The sequence below is a fragment of the Cavia porcellus genome, unplaced genomic scaffold, assembly GCF_034190915.1.
Source record: "Cavia porcellus strain 051 isolate PalLab524CR breed Dunkin Hartley unplaced genomic scaffold, mCavPor4.1 scaffold_23, whole genome shotgun sequence".
NCBI lineage: Eukaryota > Metazoa > Chordata > Mammalia > Rodentia > Caviidae > Cavia > Cavia porcellus.
Window position 1 is genome coordinate 2,101,926 of NW_026947506.1, and position 27,657 is coordinate 2,129,582.

The following is a 27,657-nucleotide window of genomic DNA, read 5'->3' on the forward strand; positions in this document are numbered from 1 at the left end:
GGACTGTAAGCTCTGTGAGGGAGAAATCTCCATCTCCTTCTCTGCCACCACACCCCTGGGGCCTACGTCAGTGCTAGTTCAAAATTCACGGAATAAACAAGGGACAGAAAGTGACGGTGGCTAAGGAATTGGGACTCGTGACCCACTCTCGCTCCTCTTGCAGTGGCGGAGTTCTAGAGCTGGGAAGGAAGCTTCTTATGGGACCTACTCATGTAAGGACAGAGGGACAAAGAGGGCAAGCAGTGGACACCGCAGCGGAGCCTTGGTTTGTCTGCACACACACGGGAAGTCCATCTGCTCTCCTTGGTCCATGCTGCGACCAAACGCGGTGGCCCTGAATGAACTGAGCCCCTCCGGGTAAAATAAGTCCAAGCACCCGCCAGGCCAAACCTCAAGGGGGACCCCTTCCTGCTTTCTCTGCCTCCGTCTCCCCCCGCGGCCGTGTTACCAGGCTGTCCTGGGCTGCTCTAGACCTGCATCATCTTGTCTGCCTGAATCCATATTCTAAGGAAACACAGCAGGTGACTAAGTACCTGGAGGACACCTTGGGTGGGGACGCACAGTCAGGGATCACGGCAGAGTCTGAGAAGTGTGCTTTCTCCAGTCCACAGCTGAGGGACAGAAAATACAGCCATGTCCCCTGGATGCTCTTGGCATCTGCCCTTTCTCAGCTGACTCAGGTGACCCTTAAAAACCAAAAGATTGGGCTTTTCTGGCCATGTGTGTCCAAGTCGAGATGCTTCTAATCCCAGCAGTCTGGAAGGCTGAGGGGGGCAAGTTCAAGCCCAGGCTGGGTGACGCAGGGGTTCCCTGCCTCAGAATTAAATTAAAAAAAAAAAAAAAAAGAGGAAAAGGGTGAGGGGTCTTGTGCAGTGCAGTACCAAGGCCCTGGGTTCTGCCCTCAACAAGGCAGAGAAGAAGCCAGTGTCCGTGGACCCTCTACTGTCACGCAGACTGCAGCCCGCAGGAGCAGGGCGCCCCTCCTCTGGTCAGGACGCTGAAGATGGGCAGCCCACGTCTAAGACTGAGAGCAGCTCCTTGTCTCATTCCCCCCAGATAAGCTACCGGAACAAACGCATTACTGAGAGTGCTGGGGATCAGCAGAAATACCCACTTGAAATCAATATTTTTGCATGAAATTCAGTAAAATATTAAGCTTGGTTGTTTTCCCTTTGAATCTAAAGGAGATGAAAAATTAAACAGGTAGAAGTAGTTATGGAAAATAAAAATAAAATATTTATTTCATATAGAAAAAAAAATAAAATCAACACTGCTAGACATCAGATCTGGGAACCAAAAGATGGATCTGCAAACACATGCCAGATGCAGAAATGGCCACTTAGAAATGGAACTTATCACAGGAACTGTAAATGACACAAACTCAAGAAGGAAATACCAACTGTACCAACTTACAGCGGTTCTACTTACACAGGAAACAAAAGTAACATACACTGCACAGAGGCTGAACTCAAGACTGAGGTTCGGGCTGTGAGAACTGCCATGTACCCCGAGCAAGCCACAGCACCCAGGAAGCCAGTGGCTCACACAGGAGAATGGCAGAGCCTCTGTGGCACTGGCCTGCGGTGTTCAGTAGGTCAGATGAACTGTAATATTTTGAATCTGTGATTGACTTAAAGGGACATTGACTAAGCAGCATCTGCCACATAAGTTGGCCCAGGTGGATCTGAATGGACGAGGTTTTTATAGAGCAGCAAGAAACATCCCCAGAACTCTGGAGATCCTTCAAGGCCAGAGGGCTTGGCATACTCAAGTAACACCCCAGGGGGAGCTAACCTGTCGACATCCCCTGATAGGCTTTAAAACTTCAAAGCAAAAGCAAAGAGTTTCATAGTGCCTAGCACAAAAATAGTTTCCTTTCAAAGATGAGAAATTTCAAGGCTAGACTTAAATTTCTCTTCTATGACTGTCAAAACTGGAAAGCAATAAAGAAACATGTTTAAAAGTGTTTGAAAAATCAAATGTAAACCCAGGGTTTTTTCTCTTGACTCACCGTCCTTAAATGTAGTCACGGCAGAAAGACATTTGCAAAGATTCAAGAAATTCATCAGCAAATGTGCATCCCTGCAAGCTGTGCTCAGACATCTCTAAAAGCAAACCCAAGCCTGGGCGCCCCTGGATCTGAGCTTTGTGCTCTGCTACTCCAGGCTGCAGGCCTAAAGTGCTTTCTTCACATCCCTGCTCAGCCTCAGACCTTTGCTGGTCCTCTCACGCTTCAGCACCATGTTTAACAGGCTTGCAAACTATCGGCTCGTAGGTTGCTTCCTTCCTGCCTCCATCTCACCGTCCTGTGTTTGTTGTGCCTCCCAGATCCCGTCGCTTTGAAGCTCGTATGGAACAGACCACAGAGACCAATAATAAATCCATTTCATAAAGATTCCATATTGAAATAGTGTTTTCCAAACCAAATTTAAAGTTTTAAAGCAACACGACATCAAGGCAAAACGCTGTGACCTCGAGGTGGGACAACTTAGAACGTGCACACCTGCAAGCATTCACAGAACAGCAGAGGCCACCAAACAGAAAGCCAGAGCCCGAGACAGCTGCGTGGCAGCCGCGGCCCTGTGGGTGACCCCTGCTCAAGACACAGAGGCGCAGGGCTGCTGGTCGGGCAGGCGTTGTTGGGGTCGGTGCATTCTGAGGGGTTCACTCTTCAGGACGCTCTTCTGTTGGTTGTGTAACCTGTAGCATAACTGAGTTATGAGCAGATGGAAGTTTTTCCTTCTAAGCACTGTGACTTCTGGCCCCAAAATACCCAGCTGTACCAACATGCAGACCCACAAATGGGGATTTCCCCTGGGCGCTTTGATCAAAGGCTGATTGAGAACCTAGTGTGGAGTGTCCTGGGGACACAGGAGGAAGCCCTGGAGACAGGCGCCTGCAGGGCAGAGGCTGGGTTAGTTCCCGGCAGGTGCAGGCAGGCTGAACTCAGAGTGACAGCAGCAACGAAGCAGGACTGAGTTAATATCGGGTTTGGGGAGGAGTTTAGAATCCCAAGGCATCCGGATGGAACGCAGAGGGTCGGAGTTCCAAGGACAGTCAGTGCAGGCATGCGGACACTGCTGGACGTCCTGGCACCTGGAAGGTTGCATGTCGCGGTGGAGTTTCTTTAGGGCCATCTGTTCTGCTTGCTGACGGCAGTGTGGTTCTTGTAGGGTTTGTGTAGGGTGCAGGTTGGTTGGGAAGGCCTTTCTCAGGTCAGCCCTGACATGGAGTCTAATTCTATTACAATACAGAGTAAGAAATAAAATGATCATTACTTTATGTTAAAGAATAGAACTGCAAAAATGTTTAAAGATTTGTCTAGGATATTTATCACGATCATTACTACTATATGGCATCATATGTTCCAAAACCGAGGGGCACCCAGAGCTTATCCCCAAGAATAACCCCAAACAGGAGGGCAGGGTGTCAGGTTCATGATACAAGAAATTTGCAATCCTTGTGTAAGGATGTTGGCGCTCCCGGCCTACCCCAACGCCTCCAAAGCCGATGGGTCCGGGGCTGCTCGAGCCTAAGAGAGAATTACAAGCCGAGGTGGAGGCCCACATTGTGAGCACTTCCTTTTCGGCTTTGTAGCTATTTTTTATTTCTCAGTTTCCATTTCTTAGCCAGCCACGGTGGCATACAAGGGTAATTCCAGTGGCCTGGGCAGCCAATGCAGAGGAGTCACCAAGCTTGAGACTAACATGGGCAACTTAGCAAGACTCTGTCTCGAAAATAAAGCACAGCACTGAGAATGTAGCTCAGTTAGGAGACCTGGGTCTACAGGCTTCGGGACACCCTCGAAGCTGGTGGTCTGCTAAGGGTTTTGCAAGCACAGCCTTCTCCCTCTCACCTCTGGGGTGATTCTAGGATGACGCCCTTTTAATTGAGGACAGAACTACAGCACAGGAAGATCACAAACCTGGAAGAGGTCACAAAGCTAACAAGGGCCGGAGTAGAAGTTCAGACCCAGGGTTCTCGCTCACTTCTAGAAAGGCAGTGCCATCGCTCTGCACCATGGTTATTGTCGATCTGGTGTAAATATCGTGCCAAGCCCATGTCGTAGACGTGGCTGACGTCACTCTGGGTTCTTGAAAAGAAGATTTTAAAGTGTTAGGCATCCTGCAGGAAATTCACACTGCTTTCACCGGAACTGCTAGAAAATATCCAGAAGCTTCGAGCTTTTATTTTCTATCCTGATTGAACTCGGGATCTCTCCACCTTCTGGCTTCATGACTTTTAATCACAGGTAGGATACAGGAAATGTCCCACCATTCATCAAAGGGATAGCTAAATGTTCGGAAGCAGGAATGGTGCTTGCTCCACACACAGCTCATGATAGTAAAAGAATGCTGACAAACCTTAGAAGGCAGGATTTGACATTTTCCTTCTCTCTGTCTCTCTGTCTCTGTCTGTCTGTCTGTCTCTCTCTCTCTTTCTCTCTTTCTGGCTGTAGCTCCCTAACTTTGAACAAATGTCTCTCTTCCTGATTTCTCTCCCTGGGCTCTCAATCTGTTCCTATACAGCAACACTGTTTACTCCTCTCCCAAGGTCAGGAGCTTCTGAGCTCACTTCCTATGCCCTGGAAATCTCAAGAGCCCGCTTCTTCCAGCAGGTAGACATATGGAATGTCTTTGTTCAGTCTTAGTCTTCCCTGAAAACTTGCTCATTTCTGAGGCAGACTGGGTATTTTCTTAGTAAGAACTCTACTAGACCACAATAAAGCACATTTGTAAATGAAAATGCACTTCTCCATGCACTAAACCAAATCTTATCAGTTTTGACTTTAAACACTAAATGTCTCCCTCTTTTCTACACTGATGAAACACTGCCCTCAATTTGAGCCCGCAAAATAAACAAATAAATAGGCAGGCTTTGCATTGTGCATCCTCTCTTTGGTTTTGAGTCAGCATGTTACTGCTGGTTCTCCAGGACAGCTGAAGGTCATGGCGGGGCCTGGGAGGCTTTGTTTCCTGGAATTCCTTCCTGTGTCTTCCACTCATGGGCTGTGTCCCAAGCGATAAGCTTTAAGAGCAAAATTACCACTTAAGAGCTCTGAACAGTGAAGTCCACCGCTATTAACCAATTTGATGATTTTCAAATTATACATGAGCCATGACTAAAATCCTAAGACTCTGAGTTTTGACTACGACGGAAGCCTTGATAAGGTAGACTTGTGTTTCTTTTAAACTAAAGGATATAAATATTCATTTTATAAATTAAAATTTTCAGCATTCTGTGGTTTCGTTTCTGACACGTATCTTCCAGGTCCTTTCCTATGGACCTTTCGTCTTCTGTGACCTCTAATCCAAGCCATCTGTGTTCAGCCTGTCTCATGCTTAAATTATGATGAATTGAACTCTTATGTGGTCGCCAGGAAGAAATGAGATGGATGTGTCTACCCTGACTAACCATGGGTCAGCAAATGAAAAGAGCCCTCTTGGTATGGAGGGGGTTAAGGAGAGTGCACCAGGACACACACACTATCCCTGCTGACCTGACTGCAAGGATGGACCGGCGCCTGGATGTGGAAGGTCCTCAGGACATCTCTCTGGCCCTCCATGCACCATCTTCTGAAGTGGCCCAGTGGGAGCGGAATGGAGCTATGCCTTGTGGGACCACTTTAGACCCAGTCCATTTGAGTTAGGAAGACAGAGTAAAGAATGAGGGCCACGCATGACCAGTGGGTGGCTGGGAATGATGGCGGCTCATGTCCCAGCAGGGGTCAGATCTGAGCACGGGAGGCCCATGGAGGGGAAGCCAGTGGGTGAGTCAGTATCTCCTTAGGAGCCCGAGAAAGCTTTTCCTCGTGAAAGACTGGGGCCAGACTCTAAGATGCAGCTCTTGATTTAAATCTGATTTTAAGTAGGTTTCTTGTTGTATTTTAGTAGGGAGTCTTTCCTTTTTTATTTTTTTCCCTACATACAGTTCCAAATTAATACCTGTCTGGTATTGTTATGCATGAATTTCTGGGCTGGATGGATTATCTTACACTTGAGGGTAGCTCTCTGATTCTAATGAGGGGGAACTTGGCAACATTTCCTTTCACCAGCCCGCCTTAGTTATCCATCCTTGCCCTGAACACCCGAAATTTGTAAATTCAGGTTTCTCTCAGACTGCTTAGTGCTGTAAAAGGTTAACACCTTTGATTGTTCACAGGAGTGCATCTGAAATTCAGTTTCTGTCTTGGACAGACATCTTGACCTGTTCTAACCACAGGCCATTTACTTTGAAATCAGTGGATATATTCTAATGATTTTTAAATCCTAAATTATCATGATAATGCCTTTACGAAAGTTTTATAAGAGCATAATTAAGACGTATTTTGTAATTGGCATCATTTAGACCACAAAGTTTTCAAGCTTAGCCTTGTTTGAAGCCACCATTAATTTTTTATCATTGGTAATGGAGAATTCAGTTCCATTCAAAAGAGGCTATGATTTTCTTTCTCTCTGACTCAGCTAATGACTTTGATCTTTGCTGAGACTAACTGTGAGGTGCCACAAAGCCAAAACATCATAAACTACGCTGGAATAAGACTTTATGAGTAAAACATGAAGATGCATACACTGCCCAAAATATGGTCCTGAATGGCATGGTGGAAAGCTCGGAGTCAGAAAGCCTGATTTCAACATTTGCTTATTCATTTACTTATTTGTCAAATGTGTATTGGACCCTGTGAGAAGCACCAACGCCAAAAGCAATCTTCCACCAATGGACGCTTACTGATGATGAGGATTCTGTCTCTCTGGTCCTTCATTCTCCAGGAATGAGATGCTCCCTAGGACAGTGCAATGTATGTTCACAGTAAAATATCATAATATTTATCCACGGTTCTTACAAATGTTTAATGAGGTGATGTAACCACTGAGGCAATGGAACTGCAGGTATTTTATAACCCTGAAGAAATTACTACAATTATTACAGCTTTTATTGTTTGTGTTACGAGCGACACAGATTTTAGTCTGGGTCCAGGAGTGGTCCACAGGTGGCAGATGGTTTCTGTGAGTCTAAGGAGAGAATGATTTGGAGAGGATCAAGGTGAACGGAAAGACTGGCAGCTGGACCAGAGTGCTTGGAGTAGCAGAGCAGGCTGGGGTGGTTCTCCTCTGAGGAGGTGACGCCACTTACTAAATAAAAATGTCAACTCTTGACTTATGTCAAGAATAAAGACAAGTGTTAATTCTAAGACTCAACTGGCCTGTCTTTAAGCCCTATGTCCCAGCCCTGCTATGAAAACTAGATAAAATACAGTGGTTCCTCAGTTCATAATCTCCACTTGTCCCATGATTTTGTAAAAGATGGCCACGGTTTTGAAAACAAAAACAAAACTTTGCCAAACGCTTTCATTTGCATCCCCAAAGCGTCCATGAACCAAGAGACCACTGTACCCGACAACGTCTGTCACCCCGAGATTCCTGACTTTAGGTGTTCTCTCATTTACCCTTCTCTTCATATTTGCCGTGGGGCTTTTGGCCCTTAATTAGGACAGAAGTGTACTGTGGCTGTCTCCCTGTGTGTTTTACAACCTGCATATCTAATGTTGGTGTTATGCACTGAGAAGAGCGTCTGTGCCTTGAAATTATTGTCCTTGTCTAGCAAGACACACAGATAAGCCCAGTGTAACGCCAGCCCACAGTTTTTCTCTTAATCAGTAGAAATTGCTTCTTCATTTAGATCAGTGCTCTTCAAAGCAACTGAATGGTGTCAACATCCAGCATAGCAGACACAGCATAAGTTAAGAATTCTCCACTGCTCGTTGGTTGCTGTGCAATTACTGTAAGAAATGAGTTATTTCTGAGGTTGATGCTTCCACATTGAGTTCATTTTGTTAAATAGTTCAGGGCATCAACTATCTGAAAACATTTCCTTCCGCCCAACAAAAGGTGACCTTCCTTTTAATCTTGGTCTGTGTTTTCTCATTAGAGAATAGACAGGACGGTATGATAAGGGGGTCTTCCTTTGCTTCCGTTCAGCTTTGTGTTTTTTTTTCCAGCATTTTGCAGCTACAAGATCAAAAATAATCTGTAGTGCATGTTAAGAAAAACAGCAATTAAAAAAAAAAAACATTCAAAGGCTGGGAAAAGCTGAGAAATGACTCAAATTTTTCTTCCCTAGTCAAGTAAGGCGTTGATTTCCCATTGCTCTCCACCTGCTCCATGACCTCATTTTATTTCGAAGGCTGTCCCAGTCAGGCCACACCTGAGTGAAGGGGACTCAGGGCTGTGACAGCCCAGCTCAGAGCACACAGGGCCGCCGCCCTATTGTCCTCTCCTGTCCTCTACCCGCCTTCCAGCATCACACTCTCATGCTTTACAGCTTCATCGCCTTCCTTTAAGTCAGGGATCTCAGTCCCTCTTAACCGCACATCAGAAAGACTCTCGGAAGGGTCTCTATGCTGACGACTTGGCTCCAGGGCCACCTCAGCATGGCCTCCAGCGTGCTCTCACTGCTGATGAGGATTTAGATGCAGATCCTCATGAAGGGACCCCTGTCACTGGACAGCCATGGACAGCAGCAGGCTGGTTCAGGAACACAGTGCCTGTATTTAGTTTGACAAAAATGTCAAATTCCTGGGCCTCACCCAAAGTCTGCAGAATCAGTTCTGAGGAGGCATGCTGGGCAGCTGAGGACTTGGTAAACATGGCAGAGGACAGCTCTGTGGGTCCACTCAGAACACCAGTGCTGCCATATGAGTGGAACAAAGTTTGGAGAGCCTGAGGACCCCGAGTGAGAAGGAAACATGCATTAACATCTGCAGGGAGGCAAAGGTGCCACCTCAGATTCCTGAGTAAGATTCCCCTATCAGAGGTGGAGATAAGGTCACTTGCACTCACCTTTGTTGTAAGACCAAAATTCATGAGAGACGGATGATAGTGAGGGTGTAATGGGTGCCCTGCTTCCTTCTCCTGGTAAACAATTACTCTCCCGAAATGTGATAAAAAGAATCATGACTGCTATTTGGTTTATCCCCTCCGGCAAGATAGGCTTCCAAAAAACCAGTCTGAGATTCCTACCTAGAGCTGTGGCCAGGTTGCTCTTTGTTTCTCTGCAGTCATGTGAGTCAGCCAGGATCTGAGGGCCGAAATGCAGTTAGTTCCCCTGCAGCACATGTAGCTGACGCTGTAGGTCAGTCTGGATTCACAGTGGGGCCGCTCCAGGGTGCGATCTGCAGGTGGCCTGACAGGAGCACCTGCCCCACTCACACAGAGGGCTGTGCTTAGACTCCTCTGCAGAAGTCTGTGTCCACATAAATCTGAGTACTGGGCAGAGGGCAGGTCCTGGAAGCAGAAAAGAGCAAGGCCTATCCGAAGTGCCTTTCTCAAGTCAGAGCAGAGAAAGCCTGACCTGCCGCCTGGACAAATCGACCCTATCCATCATCAGTGCCTGAGCACACACCCACGGGCCGCACCCTGGCTGCAGTGCCATGACTTCTGCCCTGTTTCCCTCCTTAGAGGATCAGTGGGGTCCAGAACTTGTCCTGTGAAGCTGATGTGAGGGACAGCTGCAGGTGAGACTTCTGGAGGTGACCAGGGGCAGGTGGGATGCGCCAGGCACATGTTCCTGGTAGGTGGGCAGGGGTCTGTTTCGTCCAGCATGGTCGGGAAGCAAGCATTTTGCAGAGCTGTCCGCCATGCCCAGCTAGGGTGTGTGCAGGCCAGTTCCAGCTGTCCCACGAGCAGGGTGACTGAGGGTCTGGATGGTCTTATGAGGACTCCAGGCTGCGGGAAACCCAGGCAACTGGGTCTAAGCCCCAGACCTTTCTGGGAACTTATTTTTCCAAAAGCCTTGGCCTAGCCATAGTGACCACCAAGGACTTCACGCAGTGGCATGAGGTGGAATAAACCACTTATTTCCCTAAGTACCCTCTGCCCCACAGCAGCGAGGTAAGGAGGCTCCTTGCGGGGTTCAGAGTCCCCGCTTGCCTGGCCTAGGTGCCAGGGTCATTACCAATTCCTTTTCCTCTTTCCCCCCGCTCTGAGACCCTCTGGGTATTTTCTTTCTCCGCTCACTCTTCTGGCACGTGTGTTTACAAAATAAACTGCCATTCTGGTTGGTTTTTCTCCTGTGAGGACCAGGAGAGGTAGGACCCTCCTTCAGGCAGTGCTCACTGAGGACAGGCGACAAGAACAGGCAGTGTTTCCCTGTACCTGCAGGACTCGTAGGAGACTTGAAGTCATTGAAATGTAAACAGTGGAGCTGTGTCCCTGGCCTGAGCCCCCGGGGAGGACTGGTGGTGCGGTCAGCAGCCAGCACCTAACAGCCAGCTCCAGGAATTGTCTCGCCCAGGAGGCCACCACGGCGGCCAGCAGCAGCCCCCACTGCTGGGTGCAGGGCAGTCCTGCGTCTTCTCTCTGAGCAGCTGTGTCTTCAGGAAAGCTGGGCCTGGCGGAGGCCTGGATTCCAGCTGCGTTCCAGCTCAGGTGCTCCCTGGCCGCGGGATCTTTGGTCTTATCTTCCTTTTGTTCTTTCCCTCCCTTTTTGGTTTTTATTTTTTCTTTCTATTTATTAGCTTATTTATTTGTTATTTTATAACAAGCCCACTGAGGTTATTTGGACGAGTAGGAACGCTTCACGTGTGTGGGTGAAAACATGGTGTCCCCCCATCTGTATACTGAGTTCACACATCAGAAAATGTGCCCTTCACTGGCAAAGCTCACTTGAAGGCTCACGCAGGTGTCGCTGTCTAATTCGGGACGTTTTCACCATCTCCCCTCTAAAAAACACCAGCGCATGAGTATTGCCCCCGTTCATTTCCGTCCCCAGCAACCCTTAGCCTCGGGCCCTGGTCTCTGGTGCTCAGAGCAGGGCGAGGTGTGCACCCCGCAGCCTCTTACCTCGGCTTCTGCCCCTCAGTCTGGGTCTTCGCCTGGCCGTGCTCCGTTCCTCCGATTGTCAGATGTTCTGCTGAATAGACACACCATTGTCTGTCCATCTTTTTCATCAGTTCATGGATATTCAAGTTCTTTTTCAACTTTAGCTTTTTATAAAGTGGTATTTTAAAGATCTGTCTACAGGTTTTGGTGCAGAAATTTGATTTTAACTGCCTCGTGTTACAACAGGAAGTCGTCATTGCTGGACTACGTGGTAGGCTTACCAGAATGAAGGGTTCTCAAAGTGTTTCTCTGTTTTCTAAGGAGCTGTTCCATTGTAAATTCCCAGCAGCTAGGCATGAGAGTTCTGGTTTCCGTCTCTTTGCTGTGTCTGTCCTGTGATTCCGGCTCTCCTAGTGAGTATGAACTGGCACCTCGTCGGCACCTTCCTTTCCCCAACGCAGTGACTCTGAGAATTTTTACATGTGCTTACTGACCATGTGCGTATGTTTTATGGAAAAATCGCATCCATGTTTCGGGATCAGGGTCTTGTTGAGTTGCAGGCATTCTTTATTCTTCGTATAAAGCTTTACGGAATGTGATGGGCAAATGATTTCTCCCATCCTTACATTGTCATTATGTTTGTTTCCTGGTGATTTTTAGATGACAATATTTTTAATTTTAGAGAAGTAAAATCTAATTTTACTTTTTGGTTGCTTGTGCTTTTGATGTCATACCTACAAAAATCGTCTCTTAACCTAAAGTTAGGATGGTTAGTGCTATTTTTTCTCAGATTTTTATAGCTTTACCTCTTACCCATATATCCGTTTTTAAATAACTGTTACTTCTGCCTAATTCTGATTGTTGCAATGCTGTTGATACTATTGGTGTTGTACCCAAGTGCACACTACAGAAAATCACACTGAAAAGCTGATCTCCACTCACCAGAGAGGTGACGGGTACAGTGCAGAGTTCAGTTCGGGGCTGGGCAAAGGGAGAAGCTGTGTATACATGAGCACAGGGATTCTGGGAGGGCTTTGAGGGCAGAGTCCCTCCCCAGAGCTCCTCTGCCCTCTGGACGCCCCCTATCAGTCAGAGGTTTACCTCTGCTTTGCTCCCCAAGTTTCATTACTTTATGGAAGAACTTTTTTTTTTTGTTTTTTAGTCACAACTACCGAAGTCCAGGCATGCTAGTTAATATTCACAGAGTTATCAGACAGGTTACATATGTCAGTAGGGAAAAGGACAATGCATATTTTATAGCAATTTTGAATCATTAATATACAATTAAATGAATGCTATAAAGATGAGCATGTTACATGAGAAATAATTACAGTTCTGTTAAATCCAGGCTGTATATATTATACTATACAATAATGCACAAGATGGAATGGATTTCTGCTTACTTATTTCTAAAAATCTTATTAATAGTCTTAGCATACATTATATGATCTAGATATTTGTAGCTTATCATTTTGGGGATATTTAAGCTTCTTTTGTTGAATTGCAAAATAAGCTTTACACTCCAGAGGTCTAAAGGAAAAAGGGTAAAGGAAGGCAGAGTTTGTTCAACAGTTTACTGGAATGAATCTTTGTGCATTTATCTATTTAAATTAAAGTTTGATTAGCTATTTGAAGCTTTACGGAGCTTCAGGAACCAATTATCATAGTTTGAAATGAAGGGGACTGTAGTCAGCTGGCCTCTGTTCTCATTCCACATAAAAGAAACTTCGTCTCAGAAAAAAGGTGGAAGGGACTGGCCCAGGGAGGCAGGTGACTTAGCAGAGGTCTTCAGCCAGCGCACGCGCCTGCCCACATCCAGCCCAGGACTCAGGATGCAGCAGGCTACGTGAGAGCCCAGCACAGCTTCCCAGGTTCATTCAGAGTGGGCGCAGGTCTTGGAGAAATCGCTTGGGAAGAGGTCCTGTGAAGTGTTACAGGGGTTCCAGAAACGGAAAAAAATCCTCATTCTGAAGCTCAGTATGGATGTTTATATTCACTGGTAACTAATTGTCCATATTTGTGATAACTGATATTTTTGGATATGTCTTCCATTTTTGGATATTTTAAAAGATTTAAAATCTCAAAATAGTTTCATAAATCAAATTGACCTTGCTGTGAAACCAAATAATAGCTAACTCACCTGAAGCACAGATATAATTGGTTCCAGTAGAAAAATATCTCCCAGAGTCAATGCAAACAAGATAAATCAGAACTAAAGTGGTTCATATTTTTACATTAAAAGTAATTTTGTGGGAGCCCCTTTGTTTCATTGAATTTAAATAAATCATTATAAAACTAATAGGTACCTAACATAGTGCCACCATGCAGTGACAACCACTGTTAATGTTTTTGTGTGTTTTCCTTGAGCTTTGGTTTGATCTTTGCGTGTGTGTTTTAGAAGATATTTTAGCCTCTGAAGACCCTTCCAGCTATGCATTCCACTCCAAATCCACCATAAAGAGGCTGAAAGAGACCGTGTGTTTCAGGCCCTGTGAGCAGTAGGGTCACCATATCATATTTCTCTCTCTGGGTGTTCATTTTCACTAGGTGGATTGCAGAGATTGTTTCTTTCATCTGACTTTCAGGACCTAGAACAAACATGATGTTACCAACTCTCCTGCAATTACCAGCCTGAGAAAATTCTCACATGAGTCACAGACATTTGCTCGAATTTTACCATTATTCAATTTATTTAAGTCACAGATAAGACTTTCCATTTGACTGAAATGTGAATTTTATAAGCCATGAAAGCTTATCCAGAGCTACCAAACAAGGCAGTGAGAAATTATCTGAAGAGAAAAAATGGATGCAAAATTTCACTGGCAAAGGGATAAAATTACATTAGACGCCAACACATCCCAGATTCTTTCCTGTCCGTGCAAATGACAGTCTCATGGCTGCTTTGCTGAGCATTTGATGAGAAGTGAAAAGTGTCATCATTCTGTAAAATATGACAGGGAATACAGTTAATAAACAGTCCCCCCGTGAGGGAAAATTCACCCTGAGGTCTAGTTCTGAAGAGAAAATGAGGCTTCTTTTTAAATTTCAGGTGAGTTGTGCTGCATTGTGGGTTCCGTTAATGGGATTTCAGACTCAATTTTTGCCTTGCCTTTTGTGGCCAGTTTTTCAGGGGTGGGTATCGGATGGAAAGTGGTGCCAGTTTTCACTGACTCAGCTCCACTGATGTGAAGCCATAATTGAAGTGTGGGCCAGAGGGACAGGGCGCCCCCTGACTCCCCCCACCCCGCCTTGGCCATCTGGCGGGTCTAGGGGCTTGCACAAATCCTTGACATTTTTTTGAGTCACCATCTTCTCCACAAACCAAATGTGACAGTCGGAGACAGTTGTGCATAACAAGTGGATTTAATGTGGGGTGTGTATAATCGAAGAGAAGACGATGAATCCCAGGCTGGAGAAGAACATAATCAAAATCTGGAAGCTGCGTAGCAGGAAGCCCGCAGAGCAGCTTGTAAAGTTGAGCAGAGTGGAGTTAAGCTGAGGTGCCCTAAACCACATCCCGGTGTCCAGGTGCTGGGATACGTGGCAGGGACCCTAGTGGAACTCGGGTCTCGGTATTAGAAGAGGAGAAACAGCTGTGAAAAGGCACGTCTGACAGATGGATAAGAGCGATTGGTGTAAACCATATTTTGAGTGTGGGAAGAACTGAAAGTTTTAATAATCTAGTTCCTGAAGCTTTGCTTCCTGAGGTTGTGTGATAACCCATAACACAGACTGTAATTAATAACCTTGACAGAGGAGGCTACTTTCAAATTAATATATTGTCCTCATTTTTTTTTTTTTTTTTTTTTTTTTTTGGTTTGGCTTTTTGTGACAAGGTCTCACAGTGTAGCTTAGGCTGCCTTAAACCCAGTATGTATCCTAGCCTGGCCTTGAACTCACAGAGATCCTCCTGCCTCAGCCTCTGAAGTGCTGGGATTAGAAGCTTGCACCATCACCTGGTTAAATTCTCTGAGCAAGCGAGGCTCAGGGTCCTCCACATCTCTAATGTTGTTGCTTTCAGCTCTGAGGTCAGCTCCCGCCCAGCCTCACACCAGCCGCCTCATGACCTTTCACCTGTGGGGCTCCACGTCCACCCGCCCTCCTCTGTGGCAGCCCCCACTGACCTCCAAGTCCACGTGGCCGCTGCCGGCCCGTGCAGCCCTCAGTCCCAGGCCTGAGTGCAGAGTTGTGCCGCTGTGGGTCACCCTGCCAGCCAGGGGTGACTTGCCTGCTCCTAAAACACCGTATGTCGTGGCTCACGCATATTTTTATCCAGAACAGCAACAACAAGCCTTTCCTTCTGCAACTTCCATGTTTAATCTTTGACCCGCTCCAGTTTCCACAAATTAGATTATTTGGAAGTGAGCAGCTGAAATTTTAGTGTGTTTTTTGAAGGTGGAGGAAAAACATAGTTGATTTAATATTCATGTCTTTCAGTTGATATCACACTGGAGAGTGGCGGTGAGGCCATCTTTGGAAAATAATAAACCAGTCACTTTATCTGGTCCTTGGAGTGGTGCACTGCATCTTCTTTTTCCCCTTCCCAAAACAGCATAGATCAGCAAGCACAGATTGGCACTTACCTGCCCGGGGTGCACCAGGCCCAGCTCCTCGGTGGTTAGTGCAGCCTTGTACACGTGCTCCGCTGTCCTAAAGAACAGGCTTTGAAATCCAAGCTACGCCCTCCCTTGGGGTCTCTCATGTATTCCTAAAGCCAAGGCTACTGATTTCTTCACCTCTCCCTTGGTTCCGAGGTGCAGTAGACACAAATTTGGGCCTGTGACGGAAAAGAAGCTCTCCCAGGAGACAGATTCTGAGTCCTCACCGCTGGCCTTTTAATTCCCCAGCTTCGGTCCCCGGGGTGCTCCTCTGAGAGGATCACTCCCCCCAGGTCACCATTCTCAGCAAATGTCACAGGCAGAGTAACAGTGAATTGCAAATAAAGGCAGCTAAAAATCATCTGGCATTTGAGGGAAACCCTGGCATTAAACAGGGTCACCGAACTTAATAAAAAAGAAAAAAGACAGGAAAATGAAAGGTTACCAAAGCCTGGTCTTCTCGGAACGGGTGGTCTTCATCTCTGAACACCAGCGGCCTCTGCAGCCGCTGCCTGCTCCTCTGCTATCTGGAAAGCAGCTCGCCTGCCACTTTCTACCAACCCGACAGGGAGCTGGAGACGCTCACTCTCTGCAGCCTTTCCAGCCTTCCCTGGGCCTGCTTGGCTCAGGCTGCAGGGGTTCAGAACACAGCTAGAGGCTCCTAGGTTTTGAAGAGAGGTTGTCCTCTCTCCTGTCTGGCAATTCAGTCTCTTTCTCCATGAAAGCCTGCTGTTCGCACCGGTGTGAGGAATTAAGTTACATCTTCCCTGTGTGCCTGAGGCTTTGCAACCAGAGGGAGAAAGGTTACCGTCCTGGGCCAGGGAGCCTTCTGGATCTAAACTTGGGTTCTCTCAGGGCTGCCCTTTGGGACTGTTTCTCTGGAAGCCACCCTGAGCAGCCTCAGGTGGGGACAGCCTTCCACACGCTCTCTCACGTCCCAGCAAAGTACGGTCTCAATATGAGCCGAGTGGAGAAGGTCGGCATGGCGTCTCCCGTGCTTCCAGGGGCCGAGTTCTTGTGTGGCTGCACGGCGCGCTCAGGCTGCAAGGGACAGGAGCTTCTGGCACAGAATCTGCTCCTTGTGCAGTAGCCACCACCGCAGGCTCGGTACATCCTGTTTGCATTTCTTCCAGCTTCCTGTATCAAAACTGCAACCCTCCCATTGAGAACAAGGAAGAGTTGTGTAGCAGATATCAAAGGAAGCAGGATGAGGAGATGAGGGAAAGGAACAATGGCTCTCCTAGAATCAGAACCACTGGGTTACTCTTGACTCCCAATGATAAACTATGTGTCCAGTCTGTCTCAATCTCTGTCTCTGTCGCTGTCTCTCCCCCCCCCCCCTCTGTCTCTCTGTCTCACTCAGCCAGTGGATTACAGAGCCTGACCACTTTTCCTGGGCCCGTGTCTTTATGTTCTGTTTCTGGAAGGTTCTCTCAGTGGCATCTGCTGACTGCCAGCTCCACAGGCTGACCTGATGAAACGCAGCACTCTCTAGAATGTCTTCCTAGGTTTTCCGAAGTTCTGATCCATCTGGAGCTCTTTGCCATCGTTGGGGGCTGCAGATGGCTACGGAACAGAAGGACCCATTGAGTTTTGACTCAGTCCCGGTGCTCTCAGGGATGTCTCCACTGGAGACAGAGTTGGGGACCCTGAGACTGAGCCCTTTTAGCAGGAAGGACAGTTCAGCATACGGGTCAGCAAGGTACCACCATGGGCCAATTCCAGCCCCCTCCAATGTCTGCAGGGCGTATAATATAAGAATGATACTCACTTTATTAATTGGTTGAAAAATAATGTTGAAAAGAGCGATAGTTCATGGCATGTGAAACTGACCTGTCCCTCGATGTCAATGTCTGTGTTCCCTTGGAACACAGCCACTGCCGCTTCCTTGTGCACTGTCACGGCTGCTCTAGGGCTATGAGGGAGCTGCGTGTCTGTCATAGAAACCTGATTGCCACCACGCTCAATACCTTAATTCTCCAGCCTTTTAGTGAAAATGTCCGCTGGTCAGTGCGTGAAGCGTTACCAATCTGAAAGGCATGGGAAAGAGTAGGAACAAATAATAGGCCAGATTTACCTCTAAAGGGTCCTAGTTCAAAGACAACACAGCCTCACAGAGTGCCCACCAGGCAGGGCAGGATGCAGAAGCAGACAGACCCACACGCAGGTGGTTTTCCGTGTATGGATTTTCACCTAAGTCCCTCACCTTTCCAGTACCAAAGTCACACTCCAGAGCAAACTCCGGTAACTTAGCATAGTACTCTTAATTTTGACAATACTTGTGTCATTTTCTTAGCCTGTGACCTGCTTACTGCACTTAGGCTGAGTTTGAAGGGTTCCTTTTTAAAATTATATTTTTTAAATTCCATTGTATTCAATGAGTATGAAACAGGTGATGACCTCACAACGACTCAGAAGCAGGGGCATGTAATTATTAAAAATGAGAAACTAAAATCAATGAAAAACAAAGGGGATATGCTGATTGCTACCTGATAAATACCTGGACATAAGTCATGGTTCTGACAAATGAAATCTGTGCTTAAGCAGTGAGGATTGGATCCGGAGGGACCAGCCCATGTGGGGAGAAGCTGATGAACTAGAAAATATTAGAAGAGCCTCCGTTAACACTAGCACAGATCCCCATTAGATTAGCACAAGTTCAAAAAGAAGATCCCAGATGAAAGTTTGATCAGGGTTAAAATGGTGCTGATAAACACACACTTAACCCAAGGGCGTGGAAGTTTTGGAGGTGAAGGTTCAGTGTGGATTTGAGGCCATCAGATTCCCAGGATTGAATGGGGTACACCACTGGGATCATCCAGGAGCAATGGTACCCATATCTACAGACTTTTAGGGTGTCAGAAAATCTGCTTACTTAGAAAATAAAACGGATTTGGAACACTTTGCAATCTCATTCTGTTGCTCAATGCCAATTTGCTTAATGCTAAGCTTAAAATCCTCTTTGAAACTTTGGTCTCTTCAACCACAGAACTTAAAAATAGGGTTTTAGAAACAAATGCATTCGTAAAGAAGGGTGCTTTTGCTTATCTGTGTAGCACAGACAGATGGAAGTAGCCAGAGTTGTTGTATAGATTATAAGTGAACTTTGAAGGCCTCAGTGCAAGTATGCTAATGGCCAAGTGTGGAGGATATTAGTGTACACAGAAACACCCACGGTGGTAAATTAGGTACTCAGTACCACTGGTGTGCTCCAGGGAGCACTTCGGAGGCAGAAACAAAAGATTTGCACTGCTCACAATGACATTTAAAAAGAGCAATTTAAATTAGCTTCCAGTGTGGTAACAGTGGATGTTCCTCGCTCTCACCTAGAGATGTTTATCTTCAAACATGTAGAGAAGGTTCAGATTATTTCCTGATGACAAATTTATACTCAATAAAAATTTAGAGGAGCTAGTACAAAATGGAGAGTGGAGATAGAAAATGCCTCAGATCTTCATAACTGTTATTCATACAAATTCTACAAAAAGCAAAACTTATTGAAGTTTATATGTAAGACATTTCTGGCTTCTTCATTAAGTGCACAAGAGCAAGTATATTTAGTTTCTGTTGTATAAATGCATATTTCCCCCTGTGATTCTATATATTGTGTCTTGTAGCTGATCCAAAGTAAATGGTATAGTAGTATTTGATATATGAATATCTGAAATTTGAGCTATAATTAATTAAACTATGATATAATCTCTAAGAAAACATTATCTTTTCTTAAAATGGGATAAAACCCCTTTTATGGTCAGAAAGTAAATTGTGCTTACTGAGTCAGAATGTAGTTTTTAATAAACTAACACTTTACTTATACTTAGAAGTTTGAAAAAAATTTTCTTGCACCACTCAGCCATCATTTAAATGCAGATTTAAGAACTGTAATAGCATTTCTGATTATAATCTCGATATGCATTCAGTGGTATACAACTTGGAATTTAAAGATAAATGTAAGAAAACTATCGACAATCTAATCACCAAAAGGTAAGTAACAACTAAAATGTATTTCAGTCTTTTTTCTTCTATGCTGTATGTAAAATTAAAGATATTTTTGAGCAGTGGTGGCTTTTCTTTTGTACAACTTCTTACAAGTAATCATCCTATGTCTCATTATCACTAAAACTTTTAAACAGATTCATAATTTTTACAGAATTCTATATGGTTATTGAAAAGTTATCTACTATATGCAAAAGTGAACAGACACACATATGTGCATGGCATGTACATTAGTACCTGTATGTGTCAGAGGGTGGCTAGTGTGTCACCTTGCTGGGCTTTGGAATCCAGCCTGGGCACTGGTGCAGGGCAGCTCTGGGAATGCCTGCATCTCAAGGGGGCAGGCCCTTGGGTTTGGCTTTGCTTGGGGTCTCACCACTTCTGTTCCAGTGCTGTTCCCTGCCTCTGCTTCCTGGCTGCCATGAACTAAACACCTTTCCTCTCCTGGGCACATCTGCCATGAGGTCTCTGTCTCAGAGCCAGCCAACCACGGACTGAACCCCCTCAAAGCAGGAACGAGATGAAACCTGTGTGTGGCCAATATTTTGTTCTAATGACAGAAAAGCTGACCAGTGTATCTGTAAAAATAAAGATAAATATTGCAACTCAGTTTATACGCTAAAAATTTAGTGAATGTCCTTCTAAATATTACATATTTTATTACCAATTCAGAGTTAAATCTCAGGGGCTGGGGATTTAGCTCAATGGCATAAGCGCCTGCCTTGCAAGCAGGTAGTCATGAGTTCGATCCCCAGTACTGATAAAAAAGGAAAAAGACAAAAAAAAAAAAAAAAAAAAAAAAAAAAACAGAGTTAAATCTCTGTGAATCAATGGAAAGGTACATTTTTCTCATTTCATCATGCACATTGTGTTCCACACAGTGCCTTAGAATTACCTGTTGGGTTCTCAACATCAGCCAGCTTAGAATGGTGAGGCCCGAAGATCACTTATGTCTCCAGGAGGAAGCCTGCAGTGAGTGCGGACCCTGGCACCTCCTGCTGTGTTACTGAGAGCATATGGTTGTTACAATGCTGTGAGTAGCATGCACTCCCTTTTCTTACCAATACAACCTCATTTTATTTTATTTTGAAAAGCAAAACAGAAAAAAGGAATAAACAATACTGAATTTCAAAAACAATAGTAGGAAATTAACACTAGTTAATACATTGCGTATTATTAGAAGTAGTTGTCCTGGGTATAATAATTAGGCAAGAAAAATAATGATCAGACAAACAAGGAAAGCACAGAGAGAGAGACATGTGTACATCTACATACACAGAATCTTTTCCTGTCTTCCTTCCTTTTCTCCTTTCCCCTCCTGTAATCTGCAAACGAGCCCCCAAACTCGAGTTCAAAAAATGAGGCAAAAACTTATTTTAAAAAGCAGCACTGATTTATTTTATCTTGGGCCCAGCAACACAATGCAGTTGAATTTGCAAAAGCTGTGTGTCCTCCTCCAGACTTGCAGCCTTTATGTACATGTCACAGTTTACAAAGGAAGGGGTTATAGGCGTGGACCAGGAAATCTGCTAAGGAAATGAGGAAAACCTTTGTTTTCCTTAGCAGAGGATAGAGAAGTCTAGCAGTAATTAACAGTTCTTTGTCAACTTATTTTAGCACCACATCTGTTATTTGTAGAGGGCAACAATGGTTAACATATCAACTAGGTTAGGTTCCCAGGGACTCACAATTCTTTACAGAGGAGAGCATTGATTAACATATCAATTAGGTCACCCGGAGGGGGAAAAACGCATCCAGAACAGTAGGCCACCTAACAGGTATTTTGGTATAAGGAAGCTCTTTTGCTGGGGTACAGCCCCCCATCATGGTTGTTCTTTCCTTCTGAGCACTTTCTTTCCCTTTCATTATCACAGTATTGATAGAATTTTTGGCGTGGCTAAACAGATAGAAATATGAAATAAAAGTGGCCTTTATTTTAAGAATGCGGAGAGAGAACCCCAGGACCACCGAAGTCTGGCTTTTCTCTCTGTGGGGCACGGGTTGTGGGGGCATACATATAGCTTAGGTTTGGGGTGGTGCATCAGGAATGCCCCTTAGGCACCCTGTCACTGCTGTATGGTTTAGATCTTATTAGTCTTTTAGTCATATTGTCCCCCTAGTGTAAAAAATAAACTTTATTTTTATAACCTTATTTGAAAATAATCTTTGCAAATGTAATCAAGTTAAAACGAGGTCATTCGGGACTAGGGTGTAGCTTCTGTCGATGAATGGCACCCTCATCAGGCGATGTTTGAAGATTCATGGGCGCACTGTGCAGTTCATGAGGTGGCAGAGGCTGAAACCTAAGTCACACTAGCGGCCAGGTCCTCCGAGGATGGACAGCAAGAAGACAACAGGCAGGCAAGGAGGCTGTGTTTCCCACAGCCTCCAGGAGCACATGGTCCAGGCAGCACTGCTTTCAGGATTTCTAGCTTCTATAGTTACTAATCCAATACACTTTCAAAAATAGAAAAGTTTTAAAAAGTTATGATATTAATGAGAGGTGAAATGCATGATAAAATTAATGCGCTATGTCAGGATGAAAGGGGATATTAAATGAGAGACACACAATTTAGCAGGATGATAACCAGCTATTATCCAACCTAAGGGAACCTACATAGAGGCTAAATATACAAGGCAAATTGTACTAGATAAGAAAGAGTTTGATACAAATAATTAAAACAGAAACCTCAATGCTATCTTTTGTCATAAAGCTCTCTCTCTCTCTCTCTCTCTCTCTCTCTATATATATATATATATATATATATATATAATGTATTTTATATCTATACAGAGAGAAAATTAAATATCTGAGCATTTACCTGAAATGGTTATATATTATGAACTGAAACAAATAGTGGACAATGGCAGTACTGTAGTCAGGCTTTCCAAGGGATTAGATGTAATACAGGACTCATAATTTACAGGAACATTTTATAATATTCACCCAAAGAGTCAAATGCAAAAGAGTAGAGATCTGTCCACACACTGTGGAGACCCACAGTGTCCAGCTGAGGGTCTGGCTCCCACGGCAATGTCCCACATGAGTCCAGCTGGAGACCTAGAGCCCACAGCAATGACTCATGCAAGTCTGTATGAAGGATCTGCACCAAAGATCAGTGATGGAACCTAGAAAGTCTGCACCAGGAGGTGAAGGAGCCGTGCCAGCAGGCGAGGAGTCTGCACTGGAGCCAGGAAGCGATGCTCTAGGTAAGGACCAGAGTCCCCCAAAGAGAGCCGCAGCCTCCTCAGTGACAGAGAGGACCCAGCTGAGCTCCTCCTTCAGGCTGGGAAAACCTGCATGACAAGCTCCTCCAGGAGGATCCACAGCACAATCTCTTCCTCTCCAGCTCTCTCTTATGCCATTGACAGCAATCCTCAGGTGGGCCTTCCACACCCATAACAATGCTAATTCAGTTCAGCTGAGTGCTACAAATTCACCATCAGTTCATCCACCACAGGCAGAAATTATAAAAGCCAGCAACCTAATAGGTTCTGGTAATTCTTTTTTATGTCCCTCATTTGTTTACTTCAAAAATATTTCCTTAAGTCTCTTTTTAATTAAGTCACGTAATACAAAGTGATAGACTCTGTATTTAGACCCTCTAACGCAGCATGCTGTGATCTGTGTTCACTTAGATACTGTCATGCACTGCATAGGAACTTCCCATCCAAGAAGGACTTTCCGGTGGGTGGTGGTGCCATCAGATTACACTGGAGCCCCAAGTTCCATTGCCTAGTGACAGTGCAGCCGTGCTAATGTGGTAACACAGAGCCGTGCTCACACATTTCAGTTAAAAATGCTGCTGGGAATAAATCCAACGTGCTGTTACTTGTATGAAAATATAGCCATATAGCACATACAATTGTGTAAAGTACCTACTACTTATAAAATGACAATATTTGTGTGTATACAAAGCTATATTTTTTTTGTTAGTTTAGAACATACTTCTTATTTTAAAAATGCTAACTGTGAGAAAGCCCCAGGCAGATCTCTCCGGAGGGTTTCCAGAGAAGTCACTGAATGTCAGGGAAGGAGGCATCTCATGGTGTCCCTGTCCCTGAAGACCGGTGGGACAGGATGAGTGGGGACCATGGCAGAGATGGCTCTGAGCCTGGGTAGGGCTAAGCTAATGCAGGTATGAGTCCCAGTATTAACGTAAAGTGATAAATAAAAAACGAATACAGCATTCTTTATTGATATGAATATTCATGCATCTGTATGGGGTTTGCTAACCCAATACATGCATACGATCTGTGATAATCAAGCCAAGGCAATAAGCACTTCCATCTTTTCAATCACTAATCTTTTCTATAAGTATTGGGCATTTAATGGTCTCACTTTGACATATATCATACTTTTTTACATTTTTTTGAGACAGTTCAGGCTGGCTTTGAACTTACTCTGTAGCCCAAGCTAGCCTGGAGGTGATCCTCCTGCCTTAGCCTCCTGAGTGCTGGGTTACAGGCCTGCGCCCCACACCTGACCATCATAGGTATTTTAACCGGGAGTTAGGCTACTGTGCCTCTGAGGAGGCCTGTGATGTTTGATACATTGTGTCAGCTTGAGAAGTTTCAGAGAGTAACTTAGTAACTCAGCAGCTGTACATCTTGCTGTCTCTGGCTTGCCAGAGAAAGCTGCCACTGTGTCAGTAGTCCCTGACATGAACAGGATTATCCCCAGGTCCCCCAGGGCAACCACAGGTGAGGAGTGTCAAGCCATCCACACCCACACTTTGAACCACAGGATGCAAAGCCAACTTTCCCCAGCGTTGTCAGCATAAATACAGGAGATTCTAGGAACTGCGACCTGAGCAGCCATAGTTCTAAGATGTAATGGAATGGGGTCTTTCCCAGGGTCCCCAGGATGAGCACAGGTGGTGTTTGCATCTGCGGCACTGAAAATTGAGAATTACAGTGTAGGAACACAAAGGTAGCCGATCCTAAGTCCCCTGAAGCAATTCTAGTTTGTGCTGGGTTTGTAGCACTGTCAGCCAATTTTATAAAGCTGTGACACCCACGTACCTTTTCCCCAGGTCTCACGGGATGAACACAATAGGCAGCAGGCTTTGGGCACCAGCACGGTGGTGTAATATCCATGGGCTGTAAGGAGGATGTTCCTTAAGTCTACGGAAGATGTGCGTGTGTCATTTGATCTTCTGCTGCTGGTGTCTGTGCTGAGAAGTCACAGGACATGGAGAGGACCTCTCTGGAGTGCTGTGGATTGAGCACACTGGTGCAGCATTTTGTGGCCTTGGTATCTGTGCCTACAGGACACGGACAGGGATATGCCCAGGTCATGAGCCTCAAGTTCCACTGGGGACAAGGCTTGTGGCTTTGGGAGTCCCTGACCTGGAACTGCGGTGCTTGAGTGGGTACGTCCCCTGCGCTTCAGAGGCAGGCAGAGTCACACTGAGGTTTTCCATCCATTGTGGTCCTGCCACCAGATCTGCGGCCAGGAAGGAGCTCTCCCTTGCACCCTCCAACAAGGTGCTGGGGTGAGGGTTGGGACACTGGCAGCCTCATCCTTCTGCGGAAGGAAATGGCCTGGTCTTTCTCAGGTCCTACAGGCAGTCGCAGGTGTGGCGCTGACTTCACAGGAGCAGCGTCAGTCTCTGGGCTGTGGGCTGGGGACACTTTCCCTGGTTCCTGTGGGATAAGCACAGGGAAGGCTCATGTTCATGGCTTCAGCGGGCACTGATTGGGGTGCTGCAGGGCGCTGAGTGTGCTGTCTTCTCTGCAGGGAGCTGTATGCTGGCCCAAGGCTTTCAGCACAGTGAGGAGCCGGTGACGGGCACCGGCTCCTAAGCTGAGAAGCCTTCCTCCAGTGGCTGTCCTAGTGGCTGGGGTCTGGAGACCTGGCAGGCCCAGCATGGTTTTCTTAAAAGCAGTCGCTCAAGGCCCAGCCATCTCCCCCAGTAGATTTCAGGCTCCTCGAGACTGTGGAATCCTGTGGCAGGTGGGACCACATATCTGCTGCTGCACTCAGGGTGACTGGGCCTTTCCTGCCCACCTGAGGGGACTGACATCAAAGCGTTAAATTTCTGTTCCTTCCCTAGGTTGCTTGACTGACTTTCCATGGTTCCTGCCCCTCTTGGTCATTTTCCTGCATATCCCTTACTTGGTCTCCTCAAAATACAGTTTTTCCTTTGCTGCCCTGTGTCATTTTACTCTGGGTAGACTCAGATGCAGGGCTCTTATCCATAGCCACCTCTCTAAGGTGGGTGATTATTTCAAAAATTTTTAAAAGTAAGAGAAGAATGTCCTAGGAGGCTGACTCAGAAGGACCCTAAGTGCAAGCCTACCAGTGCACCTTGTCTCAAAACGAAAAGGAAATTTAAAGGAGCTGGGGATGCAGCTTAGGTGAAGGCCTCGAGTTCCACTGCCAGACCTCAAAGAACAAATGAGCAAAATCCTTGAAAAATCAGGAAATAGTGAAGAGTGTACTTCTGTACAGCTATAGAGTATTTAAGATAAATGTTGTTATAAGAATCAAAAAGTGTGTAAGTAATAGCAGTAAGCCAAGGCTAATTTATTACCTGAAAAAGGCTTTAAATCCGTGTACCCACATGTGCAGGGTTCACAGAGTCCACCCTCACCTCTGCTCACCAGGCAGAGACCAGGCCACTCCCAGTCCTGCAGACTCTGTCTCAGAAAGTGCCATGTGTGATGGACCACGTTTTTACCTTTGATATCACATTTTTACTGTGTCTTTTCTATCTTTGGGTATATTTGCATATGAAAACCTTTACCACTGCTGTTCCCAAGCCCACAGTGTGCAGGACGGTAATAGCTGGGCAGGTTTGCAGGACAGAAGTACTAGACTGCACGCTGCAGTCGAGGCGTACAGTAGGCTGTAAGTACTGGTTCCGGTCTGGGACACTTGGTTAAGCACCTTCTGACATTTGCACAGTAAAACTGCCTACTGGCCCACATAGTAAGATGACTACAGGATTGGATGCTATGAGGGGAAAAGAAAGCCTGGGTTAGCATCTCGGGCTTTTCTTCAGAAATGAGATTGGGCATCTCTGAGTGATGAAACATATATAGAGATTACAAACGGGGGCTCAACTTGGCATGATTATTTACCAGGTATTTGATCTTGGGCACTTTTCTTACCCTCTTGGAGAGTCAGTGTGCTCATCAAGGAGATGGAGAACAGTCTCCAAGGTTGAAGCTCTGTCTACAGTTTTAGAAACCTTTTATATAAAGATACAAAAGACTCCAGAATAACAAAAGGGTTCTGCAAGCCCCTTTGCAAATAAGGAACAGTAACTGGGTTAGTCACTAAAATACCAATTGAGACAATTTTTGCAAACGAAAGCAGCTGTGTCTCCCAAGGAACAACAAAGGGAGAATGAAGCCGGTGTTCAAATAGTAAGTAATGATACTTTTATTTATTCAGTGTTCAAAGCACAAGTTGGGAATTTCTCAGGCCTCACGTGTTGAAGGCCTGTTTTGAATTTAAGCCCTGCCGGTGGTGCTCCCTGTGAAAGCTGGCTTCAAGGATGATCTGGATTCAAGGTCTCCTCCTCCTCTGCATCCAGGGATGGAATGGACTCTCTGGAATCCATCAAAACTCTTCGCTGCGGGCATGGACAATAGTCCCCTGGAATTTTCCTCTTCAATCATCACTTTCTCCATGAGGCCAACATATTCCTTTTTCACACTGAGTTATGATTTAAAACGAAGAATTAGTGATCCACAGGATAAACTATGAGACTGAAAGAAAAATGTGAATGCGTAAGGCACAAAGAGGCGTTGCACGCATGCCCAGGCAGGTGAAAAGAGACAGAACTGATGTTTGAAATCCTCATAAATGCATAACAGAAGGAAAACATCCATGAAGGAAAACGGATAAGCCAGAAAAAGGAAAAGCATGGAAAAGGCAAGATAAAAATAAGCAATAAAATCCAACATCGGTCTCAGGCCATGCCAGTATGCAAGAGAGGAAAAAAATGAGCATGAAAGGTTGTAAATGTTTTAGCAAAAGAGAAAACTGCTCGAAATGAAAGAGCTCCCACACAGGAGGTGTCTCTTTGTATCCATCTTGAATGTTTGTGTGAAAGCGAATCACAAGTACTAAGAAAAAATGTTGGTGCAGACGAAGCTTTACCGTCCGTAACACACACACCTGGGCATCACACATATTCATGCACTGAGAATGTAATAGACCTCAAACTTGAGTGCATGAGACTAACCTGGGAATTTAATTACAAACCCAGTTCAGAATTTGCATTTCC

The 27,657-nt window shown here is 45.5% G+C and overlaps 1 protein-coding gene across 10 annotated transcripts in view; it reads left to right on the forward strand.

Moving 5' to 3' along the window:
• Positions 1–27,657, forward strand: part of Nrg3 (neuregulin 3) — a 956,071-nt gene that overhangs the window by 805,737 nt on the left and 122,677 nt on the right. The window lies entirely within an intron of this gene.